Raw genomic sequence first — 25,817 nt, 5'->3', positions numbered from 1 at the left:
TAGGATAGGGAGTAAGTGGTACTATTACCTTTAGACAAAAGTATTGGAAAGGAGGTTCTGGGAAGATTTTATACTCAAAGGAACAGATAAAAATCCAGATAAGTTGTTAAAGGCATCCCAGGTCCTAGATTGAAATAGTGGTGATGAGTAAAGACCCAATGATTATCTCCAGAAAGGAAGGACCAAGTTATGTCTTTCCCTTCAGGGCAAGGAGTCTGTACCTATTTTTCACATTGAACTCTACCTCCCAAACACACACTTTCATCTTTTCCCTTTGGAGCTGGGCCCTAAGGAGTCAGCTTTTCCAAGCTTACTATGGCTGACTGTATTGATGGGCCCATTTGCAGGCCCTTGCCAACCTGAGTCCTGAGCAAGTCTTCAAAGGGGATGGAGAATAGAAATGGCCTAACCCCTATCATCTAGTAGGACTCAGAATGAAGTATCACTATCAGAGCAATATCCAGGGTCATGCTGGCATTTCTAAAACACTGGATTGATCCCTTGGTTTTCATAATTGCCAGAACATGTTTTATGAACATTGTCTTGGACCTCTAGATGTCCTCTCTGGGGCCTGCGTTAGTAGTTGATTTACTCCCTGCCCCCTCCAATTTGATGTCTCTTTATCCAAAGACCTCTATTTAATCTTGGTTTAGTCTTGGTTCTTTTCCTCTACTCACAGGCCCTGTTGATATTGCTGAGAAGCCAGCACGCCTCAAATTATAATGTCATTAATATCTACTTCATTAAAAATTAAAAACTCGAGAAAAATATATGATTTACTGTGTTCTTATGTAGTGTAGCTGATGCCCTATTATTGAGATGTCTGTCTTTGCCTCTAAACTAGCTATCCATTGCTGACTAGGCTTAAGTTCAGTTTTGTAACTGGTCACTTTAGAAATGCTTTTGTTACTCCTCATGCTTACACTGAACAATATCCAGTCGTCTTCTCATTCCTAAACCTCAAGTACTCTGTGTTCTGATGATATACCAATCTAGAGTCCTAATCCTAGACTAGGATTATGCTAGTCTTTATAATATGTTTTTTAAGGAGTATGTAGTTGGATTATCTGTGGCTCTGGAAATCTTGCTGAGAAACTGAAGGAAGAAGAAGATGAAGATGTTCCTGATCTGTTCCACTGTTCTTCAGCCGGGCTTTAAAGGGAATCTCCATGCTGACAACATTGTTGTCTATAGGCCGAAGGTCAATGTCAGTTTCCAGAGAGTTCCCAGGAAAGAACTCTCATCATTGCTGGGCTCTTCAACAAGGAATGCTGAATCCATACACCCTAGGGCTTCTTTTGTGATCTCAACCACCTGAAGTCTCTTGATCTCGACTAGTTCTGTATCTTTCAACCCTTCTTGCAATCATTTGACCACTTCTTTTCCAGGCTGGGGAATCAGAACAGTAATCTCCAGGGAAGTGTAGGCCAGAGCTGTGCCTGTGGTCATGTGTCTGCAGTACTGTTTGAGGTGCTGGAGCCCATCTTCTACTGACAGCTGTAGGGAAGTGCCTTCTGGTCTGAAACAACCTCCTCTGTAACATGTGGAGTTCTGAGATGTAGGTCTGCAGCCTAACAAAGTTCCCTTTAACTTGCACAAATGGTAGAATGCACTCATGCTGATTCTTTATCATGTGAAAGCTGAAGGGGGATACACTTCTGGAGCCCATCAAGCTTCAGACTAGATAGGAAAAGTTCTGCAGAGCCTCACAGAGGTTGGAGCAGATGTCAGCCCAGGACGGCAGAGAAATATGCACAATGTGAAGCCTTGGATGTTGCTGGTAAATCTGCGCTGGAATGGAGGGCCATTTACGGGTAGTTCGCCCATGATACTTGGCAGCCAGACCAGAAGTGGAACTGCAGACACCACCTGGCTATTCTCTACAAATGGTCCTTCGGCTCCCTGTGCACCAGAAATTTTTTATCAGAAGATGGACATCCCTTATTTTGCATGAGTAACCTGGTTACACCAATATTGTTTCTCCTCATAAAATATCATCAACATGAGTACTTGCACTGAGACATTACTTCAGGTGAGTCCAAAATGAAATTTTGGTAAACTTTTCAAACAAACTACCCACTACAAGCTTATGAAAGTATATTGTCTGTAGTTACAAAGGCATTCTGCATTTCTGGTGTTGGTCTAGGAAGCAATTATGCAGGGGTGTCCAACCTGTGGCCTGCCAGCCACATGCAGCCCAGGATGACTGTTAATGCGACCCAGTGCAAAATCATAAATTTACTTAACACATTATGATATGTTTTTGTGATTATGTATTACAATGTGTTTAATATGTGGCCTAAGACAATTCTTCTCCCAGTGTGGTCTGAGAGGCCAAAAGGTCGGACTCCCCTGTTAAAATATGAAGTGTCAATAGTGTCCCCCATTTAACCATCTCTTTCTAAGACATTTTCTACACTTGGCATCACTTGAATAATTCTCAGTACAATTTATTCTGGTTTAAAAATAGTCATATACCTTTTTACTCTTACAAACCCTCTTTTCACTTGGTTTTCTGAAGATGTAAAAATGTATTTGATGTATACATACAAGTAACATATGATCATTGTAATAAAGAGTCTAAAACAAGAATGCAGTTAAATGATATTACTAAAGTCACTGAAACATAATGACTTTATATTTTATATTTACATTATAATTGTGCACTGTTAAAGTTTGGGATAGACATAAAACATCCAGCTACCTATTTATTTAATAATATTAGTTATAATTAGGAAAATATGATCTTGAATACTTATAATACAGCTTGAATGTTGTGGAAGTTCAATAAATATTTGTTAAAATAATTATATATAAACATATATTTAGATGTACAGTGTTATAAAGTCAACATGGTGTACTATTGTCATTTTTTGTAAATCTGCTTTATTATTTTAAAAACAATAATATATTGAGGTAGTCTTATATTTTGCGTGTATTCATGTTAAAGTTGACAATTATCCTTTTTTTAATTGAAATTTTCTTAAAATTTTTTTTATTGTTCAAATACATTTGTCTCCATTTTCCCGCCATCACTGTCCCCTACCTCACCCACCCCCACCTCCCTCCCTCAATCCTTCCCCACTTTGGCTTTGTCCATGGGTCCTTTATACATGTTCCTTGATTTGGCCCTTCCTCTTCTTTTCCCCATTACCCTCTCCCCCTTCCCTCTCATTATTGTCAGTTTGCTTTTTCTTTCAATGTTGCTGGTTATATTTTTCTTGCTTGTTTGTTTTGTTGATTAGGTTCCACTTACAGGTGAGATCATGTGGTATCTGTTTTTCACCCCTGGTGTATTTCACTTAGCATAATGCTCTCCAGTTCCATCCATGCTGTTGTAAAGGGTAGTAGCCCTTTCTTTCTGCTGCGTAGTATTCCATTGTATAAATGTACCATAGTTTTTTGATCCATTCATTTACTGATGGGCACTTAGGTTGCTTCCAGCACTTGGCTATTGTAATTGTGCTGCTATGAACATTGGGATGTATAGATTCTTTTGAATTGATATTTTGGGATTCTTCAGGTATAATCCCAGCAGTGGAATTGCTGGGTAAAAAGGCAGTTCCATTTTTAGGTTTCTGAGGAAATTCCAAACTCTTTTCCACAGGGGCTGAACCAGTCTGCATTCCCACCAGCAGTTTACTAGGGTTCCCTTCTCTCCACAACCTCACCAGCATTTGTTGTTTGTTGATTTATTTATGATGGTCACTCTGACTGGTATAAAGTGGCATCTCATTGTGATTTGAATTTGCATCGCTCTGATGGCTAGTGATGATGAGCATCCTTTCATATGTCTGAAAGGGGCCAATCCTCTTTACTTCAGGGCTAAAGAAACTTCCAGCTGAATTAAACTGATGAAGAGACAACCATGTTGTTTTCATTATAATATTGAGGTACAGTGAACAAGTAGGTTCTCTTTTAATCTCTGAAACAATTTTAGAGAGATGGTTTTCTTCTTTGCCTAAAATCAGCCTGAATGCTCATCGTTTCAGTGATATATGGCTGTATAACAGGCTAATTTGAAAATCAGTGGCTTGATTTTTATTTCTCCCAGTTGAATGTGTCAGGAATTTGGTAAGACTCGATTGGATAGTTTATTTGCTCAACTGAGATTAACTGGGCTGATGGGGAGTTCCGCTGCTGGTTGGGCTGGTCTGGAGCTGAACTGGCCCTCTCATTTTACCATGTAATCTCAGGTCTCTTTGTATGTTCTCACCAACAGGGTAATCACATATTCTAAATGTTTTCTATGAGCTTTGCAGGTCAAATCAGAAGCTACAAGTTCTTTTAGATGCTAAGGCCAAAAATGGTGTGGGATCATTTCTGCCACACTTCATTAGTCAAAGTAGTCGTAGGTCAGCCCAGGTTTAAGGGTAGGGGCCGTAAACCCCACCTTATAATATTCTATTTTCAGCTGTCTTTAAGTTGTCATACTGAAAATAACTAAGTCCAGTATTTTTGTTTTCTGCAAAAGAAAACAATAATTTAAAAGTTACCTGAAAATGAGGCATATATAATGTTAACTTCTGAGTTTTTGGTATTTCATTTTACATTAAGCGTGTTGGTATAGATTGTATTTTAAAGGAACTAGAACAAAATAGAAATAGGTCCTAGATTCACTCTTCCTTCCATGCCCCAAAATTTTAGGAGCAAAAATAAATCTAGACAGGTTTAATTTATATATGCTGTATTGCAGAACAAGGTGAAAGAGCAGCACATATTATTCCTAATTAGGTTATAGCCTGTTTTCTTTTACTTCTTTTTCTTGCATTAACTGAATGTTCAAAGTACAGTATTGAAGAACCAAAATAAGAGAATCCTATTCTCTAATGATCTTATATTGGATGCATTCTGTCTTACACATTTGAGAATACCAATAAAATGAAGAGCCATTTATTGATAAAAAAAGATCTTGTATAGGTTTTAGCTTGGCTGTAATTTAATTTCCTCTGCTGTTGAATTTCTGTAACCTTCTGCAACCTTCATTTTCTGTCTGGAGTGTCTTATTTTCTTTCTTTATTTATTGAAGCCAATTTAAAGTAGTCTGTTTTCTAGCATCTCCAGAGAATATTTGAAAAGCTATCTTCTTAATCTTACTGGATTCCATCTTTTGATTATCTATACCTAAAAATGGACCACAAAGCCTAAGTTAGCACAAACTGACATTTCATTATTATATCAGTAAAGATGCTGCACTGTTGGGAAGCTTCTGAGAAATGTAATGATAGTTCTTTGTATTTTTGAAAACTTCATGAACAAATGCTTTAAACATTCTCTTTTTTTAAATTTCATTCAGAGGTTTAAGAAATGTTGAGCAGGTATGGTACATATTTTTCATTTTTATTTTTCTCCTTATTGTCATAGACAACAGCATGAAATTTTACCAAACACCTTTTTGGGGCTTCCTCTGTATTTCAGATTCTAATCTTTAACCCTACTACATTAATTTTTAAGCTTATTGGCTGTCATATGTCTCTTCTGTTACCTTACAACTCTTTATTTTAATCATGGGACATTTAGAAATATTTTTGTACTAGAGATACAGATCAATAGAGAGAGATCTGACCTAAGTTTTATGAAAAAGAAAGCCACATTCTGGTGACATTTAGTGAGACAATGGTTACAGGTAGTGATGTGATGGTGTAGAGGGAAGTGAACAAGCCAGTTTGAAATAATAAAACAGAAAAGCATCATGTCCAAATTTTTCTATCCCATTCAGCAACATCAAAAAGAATAAGACTAAGAAAGGTATAAAAAATAAAGCAATAATAATAAAAGTTATAAAAAGTTAAAACTGTAAGGAAGTCAATGGCAAAGGAGATATAAAGATAAGAAGACATTTTAGTTTGATTTAATTTTGTAAGTATTTTAATTTATATAAACAACATAGTACAAAATTTGGTAGGATTTTATATTATCTGCATTCTGATGTATTTATTGGATTCTATAAACCAAAACAAGATGTTATTATAAACATTCTTACATTATATTCAATTGAAAATAATCTCTTCTGATTTAATTTTAAACACTTTTTGAAAAAATAAGAAGTCTATATTTCCATTTAGAAATCAGCCGTAATGAAAGAAAAATAGTCATATTACAAATATAGCTATATTATTAATATAATGTTTAGTTTTTTCTAAGTGGTGACAATTTATTTTGACTCAGTCCTCAGCACAGTATGGATTTTCTGCCAGAACTACCTGGGGCACTATAATTTGGATCTCAGGTTCTCATAGAAAGATGATATTTCTCCAGCATAATCTGATGTTTAAAAAGAGTATGATAAAAAATAAAGTAAAAGAAAATGATTCTTGGTATACAAAGCAACCCTATGGGTTATGGTTATGTTTCAGGCATATATAATAATCTTAGGCATTACTTTCCTCACACCAAATAAATAATGTGCATTCTGTCTACTCAACATCATGGTCCTAGTTATTACCATTGTAAAAACAGAAGCTTCCTTAGAGAAAACATTGCCAGAATCAAGAATAGTTTAATGTACAGTAAAAAAAAAGATCATTTTAAATCACAGGATTGAAGATGCATAATATACAGGGTCTGGAAGAAGTAACACCTGCTTGAGTGTCATTGGTAGTATAAAAATATGGGTATAGTAATTTATAGTTTTAATTTGAAAATTTCACCTAAAATGTCATACGGTGTGCTTGAGTGTGATATTGGTATGTTACAGAATTACATGCTTATGATTTTGTCATAAAAAAGGGGCATTATTTGTGTCATACTTTATATGTAGGTAGTGTGGTGATTACTGGGGGAAGGAAAATGAGACTGGAGGCAGGTAGGAAGGTCTAGGAGGGATCAGTGGTGATAGAACGAGACTTGACTTGGGGTGTTGAGCACCCAATACAGTGTACAGACAATATGGCGTGGAATTGTGCACCTGAAACTTGTATAGTTTGTTAACCAGTGTCACCCCAATAAATTCAATACAAAGGGAAAAGAGGATTTCCTTTTTATTGAATTCATTGAAGTTTATGAAAAATGACAATTGCTATTTTTTCACTTTGATAGATAAAAAGGGGCACTTTAAGTAACTTATCTACCACTCTAAAATCTTTAAAAAGCTCCCTGCAGAGTTTTTGCATGTAAGTATTTGTGTTCACTGAGATGATTTATGTACTCAACTCATTAAAGTATTTTAAAAGGATCTTTAGCAAGGTGAGCCTGAGAAAAGAAAATTAATTCAATGCTGAGAATATAAATAGAATACTGTAATCATAAAAATAATAGAAATCAGCTCTTTCTTATCCAACATAAACTCCTTTAAGAAAATCAGCCAGCTTCTTTAATTACATTTTTATTGTGTTTTTTTATTTATATCACAGTCTTCAGCTAGGTAAGCTTGTAATTGCACACAGCTCTACCTGATATATTAAAATTAAGATCAAATGGACTCAAACTCTCAGGATTTTCTTTTGTTTAGTAAGTAAACAAATACAAAATTAAACCTAGTTTTAAAGAAAAAATTAAAACTTTTTGATGGACTAGAAATATCGCCATCTTTATACCTACAGAGTAAAGGGGGAAAAAATAAAAGATCGTTTATACGCCAGAAACTGTGCTAAATGTTTTGCAAAAATTATCAATTTTATCCTTAAAACAACCTTATGAAAAATATATTTTTGGTCTCTTAATTTGGCTAGTATTAGACATTCTAACATATTCAGAACAGTAAAGTTCTTCAAAAGCTCTCCACTGTGGAATGTCCAGAAGAAGAAATAGCTTCAGTTTTGAGAAGTTCCAAAGGGAAAACTGCATCACTACAGATGTCATCCTTATTCTCTGAACCCCATGTCATCGGCATCATGCTGAAACTGCCCTCCTTCTTTTTGGAATGGCATTGGTAACAACTCCTAGTGCTGCATGCCTTTTTGTTTATGTCCAGAGAAATAAATGTTTCCTTTGTTCCAACTTTGCAGGTGTTCTTAAATTATTCTATTTAGATTGATTTGAGTTCCAAGTTCACTCCAGACTCCTCCATTTTGGTCAAAAGGATGAATTGTGATAATTAGTTAAGGCACCAGGGGCCCACTCTAGACTATTTGGGGAATGGATGGTTACTCAAACAAAATATGGGCGTTTTTTAGGTAAGAAGAGTTAGAAAATAGTGACTATGTTGGTAGATAAGAAATATTCACTACAATATTAGGATCTCTTTAATAAATGAGAAAACAAAAGTTTCAAGAAATTAAGCAACTTAACAATGTTTACTCAAAGCTGTACTTAAAATTGTTCACTATTCTAATCCCATAAATTCGAACTCCATGAAAAACACTGGATTTTATATACTGCCATGAACAGTACATGCCAAACTATTATAGATATACTTGGTTTGTCCATTCTAACATTACTGGTTTTATTAATTGACTTTTTATGGTATATATCTTTAAAATCAATAAAATAGCTATTTTAATTCTAGATTTTCAAATAAAAATAATTGGAAAATTATATATCTGTATTATGCAATGGATTGTACCCATGTTATTAAATTGTTAAAGGATAAACATATTAAGTAATATGGTAGCTTGTATCTAAAAAAGACAGTGTCCAACAGATACTTTCATCTCTTTATGCTCATTGCACACCTCACATCCAGAAGTAGAACTTAGATTCTCAGGATGAGGATGGTGGAGGAGTGAATGGGTGTCATGCTGACCTCCTCCCAAGACCAAACTGGAATTGTGACTAGAAAACAATGGAACGATAGTGGGAGAGGAGCCTTGGAGCCGCGGACAGTGGATTCGACTCTCACACATCCAAACGGGTGAGAAGTGCGGTGGAGGCTCGAGAGGGTGGGCTGGGTGGCCATGGGCACTGGCACCAGAGGGACATTGAAACGGCCAGTTAGCTTCCCCTGAGAAGAACGGGGTCTGAATCAAAAACAGGGACCCCTAAACTACAGTAGCTAAAACCAAGAAAATACATAAAAATGCAACTCGGAAAAGCTTAGGGGCACTCTCTGCCAGAGACAGGTGGCTGGGGATGCAAAGAGACATTTAAAGGGCCAAAACAAAAATTGCAGTGGCAGCCATCCTCCTTGATCTCTGGGTAGAGGCGGCAGCAGGATGGGCTGGTGCCTGGGACAAGACTGGTGTGGAAAACTTTGTGAAGAGAACTGACAGGGCGGCCGATTGAGCCCGGGTGATAACGCACCTCCCACTCTGCAGCTACCATCCCGCTCAGGCATAAGGGAATCAGTTAACCTGCCTTTTGTGCGCTCCGCACACAGCTTGTGCATGTGAGCTGGGCTGAGTGCAGGCTGGCTGGGAGAGCCTTGAGAAGAGACTGGAGACGGAGGCATTGGGGAAAGAACGGGAGGAGGAACTGGGGAGTCCCAATTCCCTCCCCGCTCCGTAGTCTCCATTGTGGGCTGAAAAGGCGCGCCCCCAAAGAGGCAGAAGCAGGGCGCGCATGAACCAGACTGCCCGCAATTGAAACTCAGTCTGCACAGGGGGTGGATCCTTGGCCGAAGGGGTCACAGAACTGCCCAGAGGCCCCTGAGGAGAGACTGGAAATGGAGATGTTGGGGAAAGAACAGGAGGAGGAACCGGGGAGTCCCGACTCCTTCTCCTTTCCCTAGTCTCCATTGTGCGGGAAGAGGCCACACACCCATAGAGCCAAAAGCTGAAAAACACACATAGACACCCCAAAGCGACCCAGTGCAGGCATGCACTTGAGCTGAGTGACCGGCAAGGGTTGGCAAATGCTTGCACCGGCCTGCAAGGCCTCCCACAGATTGGCACCGATATGGCCTGCGAGGGAGTGCACAGAGCGGCAGGGCAGGCGTAAATTGACCCGCCTGGCCCACGATTGCGGAGCAGCTCACAAAATTAGTAGATCCCGGCCGAAGGGGTCACAGAGCTGCCCAGAGTCCCTGGAGGAGAAACCAGAGACAGGATTAACCAGAGAGTCCTGACTTCCTCCCATTTCCATAGTCTCCATTTGGCGAGGGCAAGCAATGTACCCAAAGAGCCAAAAGCGGGGAAAACACACAATAGAAGACCCTAAACTGACCCTGCCTGGGAGCTCTCCAGCCAGGGGGGCCAGACGAGTAACTGAGGTCACGAATAAGCCCCCTGGTCTGGGGCAAGCACGCGTGAGCCCAGGCAGGCGGGGGATCCTGCCGCACCGGGGAACACACTCAAGGAGCCAGCCTGAGAGAGCACAGTGATCCCAAAAAATAGCCCTGCCCTGACCAAAGGGGTCACAGAGCTGCCCCAAGCAGAAGTCAGACACAGACAGTAGACTCCTGGAAGACTCAAACAACCCAAGGTCATATAGGGTCAACGACTGACATCATCAGAGGCAGGCCCAGAAAGAAAAAGGAAAAATAAATAAATAAAAAGACCCACCAGTACCATAGAAGTTTAATCCACAAAGTCAGGAAATCTAGACAGCCCAACTGAAGCAGAAGCAAAAATAACTAAATAAATAAGTAAATTACTTAACACACTCTCACAAAAATGGGAAGAAAAAGAAGTTCCCCCCAAATGAGTGGAAAAGGGGACTCCCCACAGAGAGAGCTAAGTGAAATAGAGGCAAGGGAACTATCAGATATGGAATTCAAAACAATGGTTCTAAGGAAGCTCAATGAGCTCAGCCAGCTCAAAGATAACTATGAGAAACTGCAGAGAAACTATCAGGATCTTACAGCAAACTATATCAGCCTGGAAAAGGACATAGAAACTATCAAGAAGACACAAGAGGATATGAAGAATACCATTTCTGAATTGAAGAACACGGTAGAAGGAATCCAAAGCAGGCTGGATGAAGCTGAGGATCAAATCAGAGAGATGGAGGATAAGGTAGAAAAAAGCTCCCAGAAAGAACAAGAAATGGAAAAATGACTCAAAAAGAATGAAGAGGCATTTAGGGAAATGCAGGTCCACCTGAAACGCAGTAATATCCATATAATAGGGATACCAGAAGGAGAAGAGGAACAAGAGATAGAGAACCTTCTCGAAAAAGCAATGATGGAAAATTTCCCCAATTTGAGGAGAGAAGGAGTCTCATGGATCCAGGAGGCACAGAGGACCCCATTCAAGAGGGACGCAGGAGGTCCACTCCAAGACACATCATCATTAAAATGGCAACTATCAAAGACAAAGAGAGAATCCTCAAGGCAGCAAGGGAGAAGGAGAAAGTAACATACAAGGGGGCCCCGATACGCCTAGGAGCTGACTTCTCAACAGAAACACTACAAGCCAGAAGGGAATGGCAACAAATATTCCAAGTCATGAAAAGCAAGGGCCTAAAGCCAAGGCTGCTCTACCCAGCAAGGCTCTCTATTAAAACAGAAGGGGAAATACAGAGTTTCCCAGACAAGAGAAGGCTTAAAGAATACATCTCTACCAAACCAGCACTCCAAGATATGCTAAGGGGACTGGTTTAAGCAGATGAAGGAAAAGAATGAGAGAGAGAGGAACATAGGTACAAAGAGAAAAGATGAGTAAGTTTCTATCAGTAATATCTCTCAATGTGAATGGACTAAATGCCCCAATCAAAAGACACAGGGTAGCTGAATTGATAAGAAAGCATGACCCACACACATGCTGCCTACAAGAGACCCACCTGAGAGCAAGAGACCTATACAGATTGAAAGTAAAGGGATGGAAAAAAATATTCCAAGCAAATGGACAAGAGAAAAAAGCCGGGGTTGCCATATTTGTATCAGACAAAGTAGATTTCAAAACAAAGGCAATAAAAAGAGACCCAGAGGGGCACTTTATAATACTTAAAGGAAGAATCTATCAAGAAGACATAAAATTGTAAACTTATATGCTCCCAATATAGGAGCCCCCAAGTTTATAAGGAAATTGTTGGATGACTTAAAAAAGATATAGATAGCAACACACTGATAGTAGGGAATTTCAACACCCCACTGTCAAAAATGGACAGATCTTCCAAACAAAACATTAATAAACATATTGTGGCGCTGAATGACACACTGAATCAAAGAGACTTAACTGACATATATAGAACCTTACATCCCAAAGAAGAAAAATACACATTCTTTTCAAATGCTCATGGAAGTTTTTCAAAGATAGACCACATGAAAGGACACAAAGCTCCCTCAGCAAATTCAGAAAAATTGGAATAATACCAAACTTTTTCTCGGACCACAAGGGCTTGAAACTGGAAATCAACCTCAAAGAAAAACTTCAAAAACTTGCAAACTCATGGAGACTGAACAGTAGACTATTAAACAGTGAATGGGTCAATAATGAGATAAGAGAAGAAATCAAAAAATTTCTGAAAACAAATGAAAATGAACAGACCACAGTCCAAAACCTATGGGACACAGCAAAGGCAGTCCTGAGAGGGAAGTTCATAGCAATACAGGCTTACCTTAAAAAGATAGAAACATTTCAAATAAAAGACCTAACACTACAACTTCAAGAACTGGAGAAACAACAACAAATAAATCCCAGAGCAAGTAGAAGGAAGGAAGTAGTCAAGATTACAGCAGAACTGAATGACATAGAGATGAAAAGAACAATTCAAAGGATCAACCAATCCAGAAGCTGGTTCTTTGAAAAGATAAATAAAATTGACAAGTCTTTAAGCAGACTCATCAAGAAAAGAAGGGAGAGGACCCAAATTAATAATATCAGAAATGAAAGACAAGAAATAACAACTGATACCACAGAAATACAAAGGATTGTCAGAAACTACTGTGAACAATTATATGCCAAGAAATTTGAAAGCCTCGATAAAATGGACAAATTTTTAGAAAAGTATAATCTTCCAACACTGAAGGAGGAAGAAACAGAAAGCTTGAACAGACCGATAACAGTTGGGGAAATTGAAGCAGTAATCAAGAAACTCCCAGCACGCAAAAGCCCAGGGCCAGACGGTTTCACAGGAGAATTTTACAAAACATTTAAGGAAGAGCTAACCCCTGTCCTTCTCAGACTATTCCAAAAAATCCAAGAGGAGGGAAGACTTCCAGACTCTTTCTATGAGGCCAGCATCACCCTGATTCCAAAACCAGATAAAGACCCTAGAAAGAAAGAAAACTACAGGCCAATTTCACTGATGAACATAGATGCTAAAATCCTCAACAAAAAATTGGCAAACCGCATCCAGCAATACATTCAAAAGATTATCCACCACGATCAAGTGGGATTCATCCCAGGCATGCAGGGATGGTTCAATATATGCAAATCAGTAAACGTGATACATCACATAAATAAAAGACAAGACAAAAGCCACATGATCATCTTGATAGATGCAGAAAAAGCATTTGATAAGGTACAGTACCCATTTATGATCAAAACACTCAGCAAAATGGGAATAAATGGGGCATTCTTCAATGTAATAAAGGCCATATATGAAAAACCTACAGCCAATATCATACTCAATGGACAAAAATTGAAAGCTTTCCCACTAAGATCGGGAACACGACAAGGATGTCCACTTTCACCGCTTCTTTTCAACATCATATTGGAAGTCCTAGCCACAGTGGTCAGACAAGAGAAAGAGATAAAAGGCATCCAAATAGGAAAGGAGGAAGTAAAGTTATCATTGTTTGCAGATGACATGATAGTGTATATAGAGAACCCTGTAGACTCTACCAAAAAACTCCTCCACCTAATAAGTGAATTTAGCAAAACAGCAGGATACAAAGTCAACATCAGAAATCAAAGGCATTTTTGTACACCGGAAATGAAATAGAAGAAGAAGAAATCAGAAAAAAAATACCATTCGATATAGCAACAAGAAAATAAAGTACCTAGGAATAAATTTAACCAAGGAGGTAAAAGACCTGTATGCAGAAAACTCTACAACATTGAAGAAAGAAGTTAAGGAAGATACAAATAAATGGAAGCATATACCGTGCTCATGGATTGGAGGAGTTAATATCATCAAAATGTCCATACTACCCAAAGCAATTTATAGATTCAATGCAATCCCTATTAAGATACCAATGACGTATTTCACAGAAATAGAACAGACATTTCAAAAATTTATATGGAACCATAAATGACCCCGAATAGCTGCAGCAATTTTGAGAAAGAAACACAAAGTAGGAGGGATCACAATACCAGACATCAAACTCTACTACAAAGCCACTATACTCAAAACAAGGACACAAGGTCTGGCAGAAGGACAGACCCATAGACCAGTGGAACAGAATAGAAAGCCCAGAAATAAGCCCAGGTCTATATGGGCATCTAATATTTGACAAAGGGGGCAGAAACATAAAATGGAGCAATAATGGCCTCTTCAACAAATGGTGTTGGGAGAGCTGGATGGCTACATGCAAAAAATTGAAATTGGATCATCAGCTGACACCATACACAAAAATAAACTCAAGATGGATAAAAGACTTAAATGTAAGTCGCAACACCATAAAAGTCCTAGAGGAGAACATTGGCAAGAAACTCTCAAATATCCCACGCAGCAATTTTTTCACTGATATGTCTCCTAAAGCAAGGGACATAAAGGAAAGGATAAACCAGTGGGAACTCATCAAAATAAGAAGTTTCTGCACAGCTAAAGGAAACATCAGCAGAATGAAAAGAGAGCCAATTGTATGGGAAAATATATTCTCTAATGATACAGCAGATAGAGGTTTGATCTCCAAGATATATAAAGAACTCACTCGACTTCACTCCAAGACGACAAATGATCCAATCAAAAAATGGGCAAAGGACCTGGGCAGACGCTTTTCCAAGGAGGAGATACAGAGGGCCCAGAGGCAGTTGAAAGGATGCTCAGCATCACTAGCCATCAGAGAAATGTAGATCAAAACCACAATGAGATACCTCCTCACACCGGTCAGAATGGCCATCATAAACAGATCAACAAATAACAGGTGCTGGCGAGGCTGTGAAGAAAAGGGAACCCTAGTCCACTGTTTGGGAATGCAGACTGGTGCAGCCACTGTGGAAAGCATTGTGGAATTTCCTCAAAAAGCTGAAAATGGAACTGCATTTTGATCCAGGGATTCCCCTGCTGGGACTACACCCTAAGAATCCCAAAACGCCAATTCAAAAGAACCTATGCACCCCAATGTTCATAGCAGCACAATTTACAATAGCCAAGTGTTGGAAGCAACCTAAATGCCCATCAGTGGATGATTGGATCAAAAATTTTGGTACATATACACATCAGGGAAGGGGGGGGCAGGGACAAGGAAGGGAAGGGGAAAGTCAAGGAACATATAGCAAGGGCTCATGGACAAAACCAAAGGGGAAGAGCTGAGGGAGGGAAGGAGAGAGGGTGCAAGGGAAAGTGGTGGGGGGTAGGCAGAGACAAATGTATTTGAAAAAATAAATTAAAAAAAAAAGAAAAAGGAAGTAGAACTTATTTATCCTCTCCTTGGATCATGACTAGCTTTTATAACTGGCTTTGATCAACAGAATGTGCCAGAAGTGACATTCTAGAAACCCAGGCTTTACGATGCCTGCGGCCTCTACTTTCCGCAATAATGAATCCAGACGCCACATTATAAGAAAACAGGCCACATAGAGAGGCCACATGGAGAACTAACTTGCTCTAATTACCATTCTCATCTGAACCTAGCCAACAGCTGGGACCGAATGCCAACCATGATAGTGAGGTATTTTGAATACTGCAGGCCAATTTAGATTGGCCTGACATCCTGACATTTTATGGCCATTTGACCTTAGCCCAGTCAATATCATATGAAGCAGAAAAACTGCAGAGCTAAGCCAAACTGTCCTACAGACTAGAAGAAACAAGACAAGTTTTTGTTGTTTTAACTCCCTATGCTTTGTTATGGTTTATAATGCATAAATAGAAAAGCAAGAATGTCAATATCTGTGATATGGTTCTTACATTAATTTGTAATTCCTGCTTATTATACTAGTGATAATAACCTCAGGAAAATTGCACTGTTTGTATTTGACTCTCTACTTGTTTCCTACATATACTTTTCTACTTTTTTTCATGTTAATCCACACCCTTGTTTGGTCTGCTTTCTCTAGTTTCAGAAATAAGAAACTAGAGAAAATTCAAAGTCTCACTTCAAACTGTCCAAAGTTCAGAACTTGAAGGAGAAATACATTCATACTATTATATTTATAGCTATTTATGTCTCCTTTAGTAACTGGACAGATTCATGCAAAGCTGCATTCAAGGAAAGCCCACTCTTTGCCAAAATGTGTTTGGTAAAATCACCCACAGCTGTTGCTTAGAACGTTTGTGTGTGTGTGTGTTTAATTATTGCAAATCTGGGTTTCCCTGTGATTAAAATTTTATAGACCTCCTTGATTTCTGAGGTTAAGAGATGAGATTCTGAGGCGAGAATCGTTTATAGGTACTTCCCTGAACTAGAAAAAATTTTTTTGAAAAAATTTTTGACTGTAACCTTTTATTTAATACTGCTACAAACCTTCTCCTCCCACTTTTCACCATTTTCAGGAGTTTTGTTTATTCTCATGCAAATTCATTTTGCAAGGACTATACTTGCACAGAGTATATTCTTACATTTTTTACTAAATAAATGAATTAATATCAGTTAAAGATTATACTATTTTACTTTTTAAATCTTTAATTTTCTAAACTATACAAAGCTAATGAAGACACTGAACTGAATTAGGACAGGAGAAATTAGTTATGATGGCCTGAAAGCCATTAGCAGTGGTTGACAGGGTATTCGCTGTTTTTAGTATTCATTGTATTTTTACCAGAATGTTTAATCTGTAGTCTACCATAAAAATGCAGACCTCAGATCATATTTTCTCTATAAGATTGCTTCTTTAATTGCATTGACAAATAATTTTTAAAATAAATATACTATAGCCAAGTTAGAAGGATTATACTTTGCTCTTTACACAGATTAGTTTTTCAACTGATATATGATATCATGCTATCCTATACAATATCCATCGCTTCTTAAGGGAGAACACGGTTTTAGATTCCTATTCATTAAGAATCTCTATTCCTATTTAAAGCAAATTTACTGATCAACATAATAAACAGACTATCGTGTTATCAAAAAGCACACGGCAAATAACCGAAATGCCCAAATTAATATGGAGTGTCCTAAATGTTATTGAATCTTGCCTTAGAGCCTCTCCTACCACAGGGCACTTAAGGAAGCACTAAAAATCTTAGCACTCAAGGTGAGCAATAGTTTAATGCAGAATTTAAAAAATGAAAACCTTTGCAAAAAACTTTGTGATAAGCAAACTATAGAGTGTTAAAGAGAAGATTGGTGTTACTGGTATTTTCTTTGTCTCAGCCTCCAATATGGTTCAACAAGACATTGAGTACAGTTGTATCCTTAAGGATCTCAGCTTGGGGAGAGTCAAAGGAGTTAAGTACAGGTGATTGGAGCACTGGGGCACGTGGAAGTACACTTCCATCACTAGTCCCAGCAAGATAGACTAATTGATGCGTCTCCAGAATAAACACCCTGCTATTGCTATTGTTGCTCTTAAATTACTCTTATGGGAAGAAATATCTGATACTCAAGTGTAACCAAACCAGGGCACCTGAATATCATTATTCCTGGAAGTATCTTCTCTCTTTCATTATTAATTAGTTGTAAAGAAAAGAGCTAATTGTTTATGTTTTGAATTGTAGGAGCTCCCATCTAATTAGAAATTGATTAAAGAGGTTTTTTGTTTAAAATAAACTCAATGAATCTTCATCCCCTTCATCTGACAGTCTCTGTTAGATTTTGCAAATCAGCATATTAACAAAAATGGCACATTTTCATTGAACTGTCTGACCTAATAAGCACTAAACATTTGTGATCTTTTTTCTCTGAAAGCTTCAGTGTTTGGTAATGACATATTGCTAAGATGAAGAAATATGAATTTATTCAGCTGAGTATTAAATAATTTTATAATTATATCATCTCCCAACCATATTCAAAATCAGATGAGAGAAGTAGCAGCTAAGCAGTAAGAAACATCTCTATGTGCACAAATGCTTTACCATCTAGAAAAGATTTCAACTAAAGATTCACTTTGAGATAAGTGATAGGCTTGGTAACTAATGTTCTTAAATTAAGAAGAAATTAAAAGAAAATGTTAATTTGCATGTGTACTTTACACATTGTGTTTCAAGAAGATCCTGAAAAGTTCTAAGAAAATATTTTTGATAAGAATAAATATTTATTATAATTTAAATAAAACCACACAATTCTATACAGTTATGTAAGCAATCTTCCTTTATCCGCGCAATAACTTCATGAGGATGATTTCTTTTCATTCTAATTTTATAAGCAAATTAAAGAAGATTTGGATGATTTAAGTAACTTATATAATGTTCTGAGCTAAGGTAAGCCAAGCTAGAATTCAATCTTTTCTTGATGCAAATTTCTTTGCCCGCTTTATGTAACAAAATTTCCTTTTTATATATTTTTTCCACTTCTTAAATATTTCTAGGGCTGCCACAATAAGTTGTCACAAACTGGGTGGCTGAACACAACATGAATTTGTTCTCCCAAGGTCTGGAGGCCTGAAATCTAAACGTAGATATCAATAGCATCGATTCCTTCTAAAGGTTCTCAGGGAGAACCTGTTCCTTGCCTCAGTCCTGGCTTCTCCTGGCTCCTGGCAATCCTTGACACCTCTCGGCTTGTTGACATGTAATTCTAATCTCTGCCATTATCTGCACATGTTCTTTCCTCTGTTCCTCTGTATCTCAGATCCCTTATTCTTTACTCTCATAAGCACAATAGTCCTTTGGTTCAGAGTCCACCATAAATCAAAGATGATTTTATCTCAAGATCCGTAACTACATCTGCAATAACCTTCTTTCCAAATAAGATCATATTCACAGGTACCAAGGTTAGGACTTGGACTTATGTTTTGGGGACCACAATTCAGCCCAATAGATATGTTTTATATTTTGTGTTGGTAATGATACAAAAAAAAGTATAAATACATAATCAGTTATAGAAAGACAAATAGAAATCAAGTTATTTATAAAGATTTATTATATTATGAACCTACAAGATGACTTTTTCCATACAAGGGACTGCTAATACCAGAGAGAGCAGTACTTAAAGGGACCGCATCAAAAAAAGGAAACAAGATCTTGATTGGGTTTATTATGTGTTTTGCTTCAATTATTACATGGGGGAGTGAAGGTACTGATAAATGTCAAAAAGAAGGCAGCAATAAATCATACTGGATGCTGAGGAAGGAACTTATTTTTGTTTCTCGCATCACCCACAAAATGCGAAGAGGTGGGTGCAGAGCAGCAAACCTTGCAATTAATGAACAAAAAAGCACAGATTCTACCAGATAGAAGGGTTCACTAATGAGAAAAAGAATGAATTTGCTGGCTTATATTTGAAGCATAATTCACAACCTTTTAGACAGTTCTTTTCAATATCGTCACCCCATCTCTCTCCAATCATTTTTGATACTTAGGTTCAGCCATGCAGAACTAACAGTTATTAAGGGACAAGTGTGTACCAGGCATGCATCTGGTTAAAGCAATCATAACTAGTATACCTGAAAAGTAAGATGAAGGTCAGAAAAGAGAAATGCATTACACAGTTGAAAAATATGTTAACTCCTTTCCCACAATGACTTCAAAGCTTTACTAGGACATTTTTTTTGATATATTTTGTCACTCAGAAAATCATTCAGTTTGTTGGCTTTTAACCAATAGCTTTCAGAACCAAATTTACAGTCTGGGTCATTCAATATCACAACTGGATAATAACTTATAACCCACATAATGGAATATGCATTTGCTATAGAAACAGTACAAATAGCTGAAATATTTAAAGAGTGGAACAAAAAGTTATAAAAAGGTTGTTAATTTATTTGAATAAGTGAAAAAGAGAACTGTTTTGGCATTTTTCAAGCAGGAAGATAATTACTATAGGAAAAACTGAGAATAAAGTAGCTAGCATGAAGAAAGGAGATATTGAATACTAATAATTTAACTATAGAAAAAGAGAAAAATATGTAAACAATTTATGAGGAGATTGATTCAAGGTTGATAGCTTTTGATTATGACACACGATCAACCATCAGAGATTGAAAGGCCTTATAGAAGATGAGTAACTGTCAAATCTTCAGGTCAATCTGGTCAGTCCTAGACAAGATCGTGTATTCTAGGGTAACCACTGGGTGGTCTATGATTGATAACAAGAGTTTCAATTCAACTTCTTTAGATTCTTTTAAATTCAGCTCCAATGAATTAGGGAGTCATTGAACACAAGCTAATAATACATAAATTGTGATTACTATCCAATACTAATTCCTTTCATTCTTCCTCTGGCACTTCAGTTACCTCAGCTCCCTAAGCCTTCTTTTTAAGATTTTGTAATTAGTTTAGCAATTATTCATTAATTATCAACTGTGTGCATGGAGACTCTAAGGTGCTATGCGGCTGCAAAGATGAGCAAGATAAAGCATTCTTCTAAGTATTTTTAATTTAGATAGAGAAGACAGATGCAGAAATAATTATATCACAACATAGAGAAAACCAAATATCGTAAGAAAGGCACAGAAAACAATAGTAAAAAGATTTAGAAAGTAAGAGATTATTTCCTAATCTTAGAAAAGAAATGAGGAAAGTTTTGTGAGGATATTGGCTTTTTAACAGGACTTGGAACGATAAAACTATTGGTTTCAGACATGTAAAGAGAACTAGTAAAAAGTTTTTCAGGCAGAAGGTACGATGTAGGGGGAAAACAAAGACAATAAAAATTTTATCTAGTAGACACATGAATAGACTGGTTAAAGCATAAGAATTGTGAAAGGAGTCTGATATATAGCAACTCAGCAAGGGAACATTGGGAGGTCCTTAAATGGTAGCTTAAGAATTTTTTACTTTTTCTATTAATGTTAAAGATTCAGTAATGGGTTCCGGGAAGTGTATTAACATGATCATATGGGGTTTTAGGAAGCCCAATCTTTCATGATACTGTCAACTTAATATATACTAAGTATTCTTTTTTGCTTTTGTACTATTTTTTAACACCTACCACTCAGCACGATACGCGTATTGTTCATGATATAAATAATCACTGTCTAAGGGATAGACAAAAGAGTTAACAACAGACCCCAACAGATATCAATGCATTTTGAATGGGACTGTCCCTAAAAAGCATCATCAAATATATGTCTAACCAGCTATTTGTAAATAGAATTACTATTGGCATTGGGTGTGTGGCGGAGGGGAGTTCTTCAATGTGTCAAAGTGCAAAAGATTTAGCATCTACGGCTTGAGGAGCTATGGAGATACATTTACCCACCTCTCTTCACCAGTCTTTGCGCCAGCCCCCGATGCCCACTCCCGTTTCCAGATGCCTCAGGTGGAGGTCCGTGGCATGGGAGCGAACACCCTTTGATTGAGAACCACAGGCTCTAGCACACAGTAATTACAGACATAATGTTTGTAAGTAAAGTGGCAAATGCATGTCTTGGAGTGTATTTTTTTCCCCCATACTGAGGAACACTGCAGGGAAGGAATTCTCTTTTGAATAAATTTAGAAACCCCCATCCCACACATCTTCTTTGGAGTTTAACAATGAGCGTTAGCAAAGTCCAGGCCATTGATAATCATACTACAAAGAATTTTTTTTTAAACATCATACAATTCTTCATTTTTTAAAGTATTTTTGATACAGGACTTTCGTCTTTGTTTGGTATCTAAATAGGTTGGTATCAGTTTTTAAAAGCGGTAAACGAATATGCATGGCCGGGGTTCTGCCGATGGATGCGTCGGGGAGGAAAACAGGAGCTCTGGGTGTGGGAAGGACATTCTGATGTCACTTGGGTCTCACCATTGTGGGCCTCTGTAGTCTATTCAATTTCACTGCTCTCTTTCTCCTTTTTATTTTCTCCGTATTCCATGGCTTATCTCTACAACTGCAATTCATTTGATCCTCAGTTTCTCCCTACTCATCTTCAACAATAGTACTTGAGAACACAGACGAGAATGTGAAATAAGTGATGCCCATACGTTCTTTGGAACATGACTACTTTCTGTGTTTTTAGCTTAACTACAGAGCTCTCCTTTTTCTTTTACTATTAGAATTTTGGAAACTCTAGCCACTCATGCTAATCTGTTTTTTTTCCCACCTTATTATTATCTACTGCTCATATTTTGTTCACAAAATGGGAATGCAGCAGCTGCAAGACATGGAGTTCTGGTGCCATATTTCTCCCTTGCATATCTTAATTGCTACAATTATATATGCATATAATTCTATCCCTCTCATACATCAAATACATGTACGAAACACTTGGAAACAAAAGGTGTTCATATAACATGTGGCTGCATTATTCCAAATGGCTAGTATTTTGCTAATCATCCCTCTCTAGTAAGCACTGACATTAGCGGAAAATAACTTTGGATGACGCACGAGCACATTAGTGAGATGAAGGTGTGATTGCTGTTTCACCTGCCAAGAAAAGAAATCACATTTAGAAGTAAAACTGTAGCTATCTTACAGGATACAAAAGAAAGGTGCTGTTTTACCAAACATTAAGAGGAGCAGAGATGAGAGGAGGGAATGCAACTTAAACAACTACGATGCGTAATGAGTAGTGCAAGATAATGCGGAGGCCTTTCATTGATTTCTCAAATACCCTGAGAGACACCCATCAATAATTCTCATTGACATTGTCATTCTACTTCAGGTGTTAGGAAATGCAGGAAGAATGAAGTGAAGTTACTTGCCCAAAATGCATGATGCATCATCACCATCATTTCACTTTTTTCTAACTCAATACCCTGGCCCGTCTCACTACTTCACATTTTCTGTCTGTGAGGGACCACAGACAGTCTTTGACGTGTTCCAGTCTCAGTCAGTTTTTTATCTTTATACCCTCAGTCTATTTATTTGAGGAATCACTGCAACACATTATTCATTAGTGAAGAGTCAGATACAGCACTATTAATTTATATTCGTAGTTTCTTTCTATATGAATATCTGTTACAGGTCAAATCTTCTACCTATTTCTATTTATACTTAAGATCAAGACCAGGTAGCACTGATATTTGGAGTCCTATGAGGAGGCAGTTTTAAATTAAGTCTCTATCTCTTATAAACTCTATGACCTTGACCTGTTAACAACCTTGGTCTATTTACTAAATATCTCTGAATATGTTTTTATTTTATATGTACAGATGGATAGAATGATGATACCTATCTAAAATAAAGGTTCTTTGGAAGAAAAAAATGCATAACACTTAGATATTCCACACTCAATTCCTGCACACAGTTGCCATGAGATTTATTTTACCTCCTTTCTTATCCCTCTATATTCAGTTATATCTCTGTACTAATGTGAATCCCAAGGTGACAGTATAAATATGGATGATTAGGTGATGTAGATGGACTTCTCTGAAGGCATAATTATAGCAATTAGTAACTGATGGTATCTTACCCAGAAAAGTATGGATGGGCTGCTTTTCAGGACACTTCATTAAAACAAAATGTTGAGTTTCTTTGTCAGAACTGAAATTCTCAGCAATAACACTGAAAGCATTTATTCCTACTGTTCTTAAACTGAAAGATAGTATGTTTGTAGTGGGCAGTTTTCATACGCAAAATGGACTGTTGTGTATTTGGGTGTACAGCTATTTTTAAGACAATATATATTGATCATTTTCCAGTTTACCTGCTATTCCTGATCCGGCATACATATGCAATAGCACTATGCATGAACTCAACCAATGGTGCAATTGTTTCAATTCTGACATGCTTCAGAACAAGTAAATATAATTCAGAGAAAATTATTCATGAGTACTCCCCAAAAAACTTTAAAAAATTACCTGAAGCAAGATATTACTATGGGAAGATTTTGTTGTCTGCAACTGTGCTTTGGCACAACTTTGCCATAATAATGAACCAGGTTGGCTATAAATGTTTCAGTGGTTAATTAAATTCAGGAGTTTGTAAGAAACATTGTCATATTATGTTGAATTTCATTTCTTAAAATATATCAATCTTACGGAACTTGTTTATGAGTTGCAAGAAGGTTAGTTGGGAGCATTGGCAAAACCTAAATGTTTTTTTAACCCAAGTCTAGTGCTATGTTCTAACTTTAATTTCCAAGTTTGAAAGGAGTATTTTTTTTGTTGTTGTTTAGTTTTGCAATAGAGAATAAATAGAAAACCCCATCGATAATCTCAGCATAAAATCATGAAGGAAAAGGATTTGGAAAAAACTCTTTGGAAAGTAAATAAGGCATTCACATTTATGGAACATTATTATGAACAAGAGATTATCTAGGTACTGTGTAAATAATCATTGAATTCTGCTAGAGCCCTTTATTATGGAGATAATTTGTTCCCCTCAGCCCCCACCCCAAGCTACTGCCCTATTATACACTCAATGAAACTAAACATCAAGGGGAACAAGAGACTTGACCAGCGGTGTACACATTGGCATTGATGGTATCACAGTTTGAATTCAGATTCCTTTGACATTGAAGAAAGTTTTTTTTAAAATTATACTTACATTAATTACATTGTAAATATTCTAACAACTACGCTTAGCTGAATTTGTAGTTGTTTCCCAACAGATACAATTTATAAATTAATGATAAAAGTAGATAGGCTAAGAAATCCAAGACTTCCAGCAGGGGAATTTGTCTTGAAAATTGCAGGGTAATTTTGGGTTTGCAAAGGATATTCAGTATTGTTTTATAACAATAGAATAAGCATTGCCTTTAATTTTAGAAGAGAAAAATTCCCAAAGGGTATAAGCGAGAGCTGGAAGATAAAGAGAAATGATAGGTTAAATTTATTGAATGGTTACTTTTTGTCAAGAAATGCATGAGGGACTTTTATATTAATTAATTCAGGTACTTTTCATGACAGTCCCCTAGGAAAGGGGGTTGGTTCTGTTTTACCTGTGAGGAAACTACATTTCCATTTATGAGAGGTAATGACAGCATACATAAATAAATAGCTCAAGCTACAGCCAACAACCAGGGAGGTGAAATAACTTGCCTAGGTAGCAGCAGGCAAAGATGAAATGAGAAGCTAGGTCTGGTCCATCCTCAAGGTCATGCTCTTTCTGTGCCCACACACCTCTTATTACTTACCTATACTTCTGGAAAATTATTGGTTCTTTGGAATTGATCTGTGGTGGGCTACAATGGGTAACATGAAGTATATGCCTTAGAAAAGATGATGATGGTAACAAAATCTTCACTAGTTCCCTGAAAGCATTCTATGATTCTGTTTGGGCTTGGGTGAGATAAACAATGAAATGGAAAACATTAGAAGGATAAAGGGATGCTATCCAATGGTCTAGAAACATCTAAAATGGTTTAGATTTTTTTAAGGACAGTATTGTCCCTCTGCAATGTGAAAGTGGACAACTTAGTAAAGGGGTAAAGAATAATTGTCTTTTATATTTACATTTAGTATTTACTGGATGAACCGAGAGTTGTATAGATGACAGAGGAACTGCACCCCAGGGGAAGAGCTATTTGTAGATGGATCTGCCATCCCTACCTTAGAACGCTATGACTAAATGTTTTGAAAAAGTTGTTCATCTGGACAAAGTTTGTCAAATTATTCAGTTAGTATCATGATCCTGAACATCTGTATTTTATATCTTTCCCACTGGATGAGCATGGATTTGGATATATTTTCAACTTTCAAAATAAGATATTTTCTCTGTCCTAGAAAAATAGTTAACAGAACAAAGAGGAAAATTATATTTCACCAATCCATAGGGTTGTTTCCACTGGAAAATAAAATCAAAAGGAGAAAATAAAATCAACTTTTTCTGAAAGTTATTTTTATTCATTTATATTTAATTTTGTGAATTTGGATTTGCCTATGGATATACTTTTTATAAGTATTTAAGTAAACATTAA

At 37.1% G+C, this 25,817-nt stretch overlaps 1 pseudogene; it reads right to left on the bottom strand.

Moving 5' to 3' along the window:
* Nucleotides 1–1,029: 1,029 nt before the first annotated feature.
* The window catches only part of LOC129080665 (meiosis 1 arrest protein-like), a 103,026-nt pseudogene continuing 78,238 nt past the window's right edge, over nucleotides 1,030–25,817 (bottom strand).

Source organism: Pteronotus mesoamericanus, unplaced genomic scaffold (assembly GCF_021234165.1).
Source record: "Pteronotus mesoamericanus isolate MK-2021 breed Mesoamerican mustached bat unplaced genomic scaffold, CSHL_Meso_final contig_90, whole genome shotgun sequence".
Classification (NCBI taxonomy): Eukaryota; Metazoa; Chordata; class Mammalia; order Chiroptera; family Mormoopidae; genus Pteronotus; species Pteronotus mesoamericanus.
This window is presented reverse-complemented; position numbering and strand designations above follow the sequence as displayed.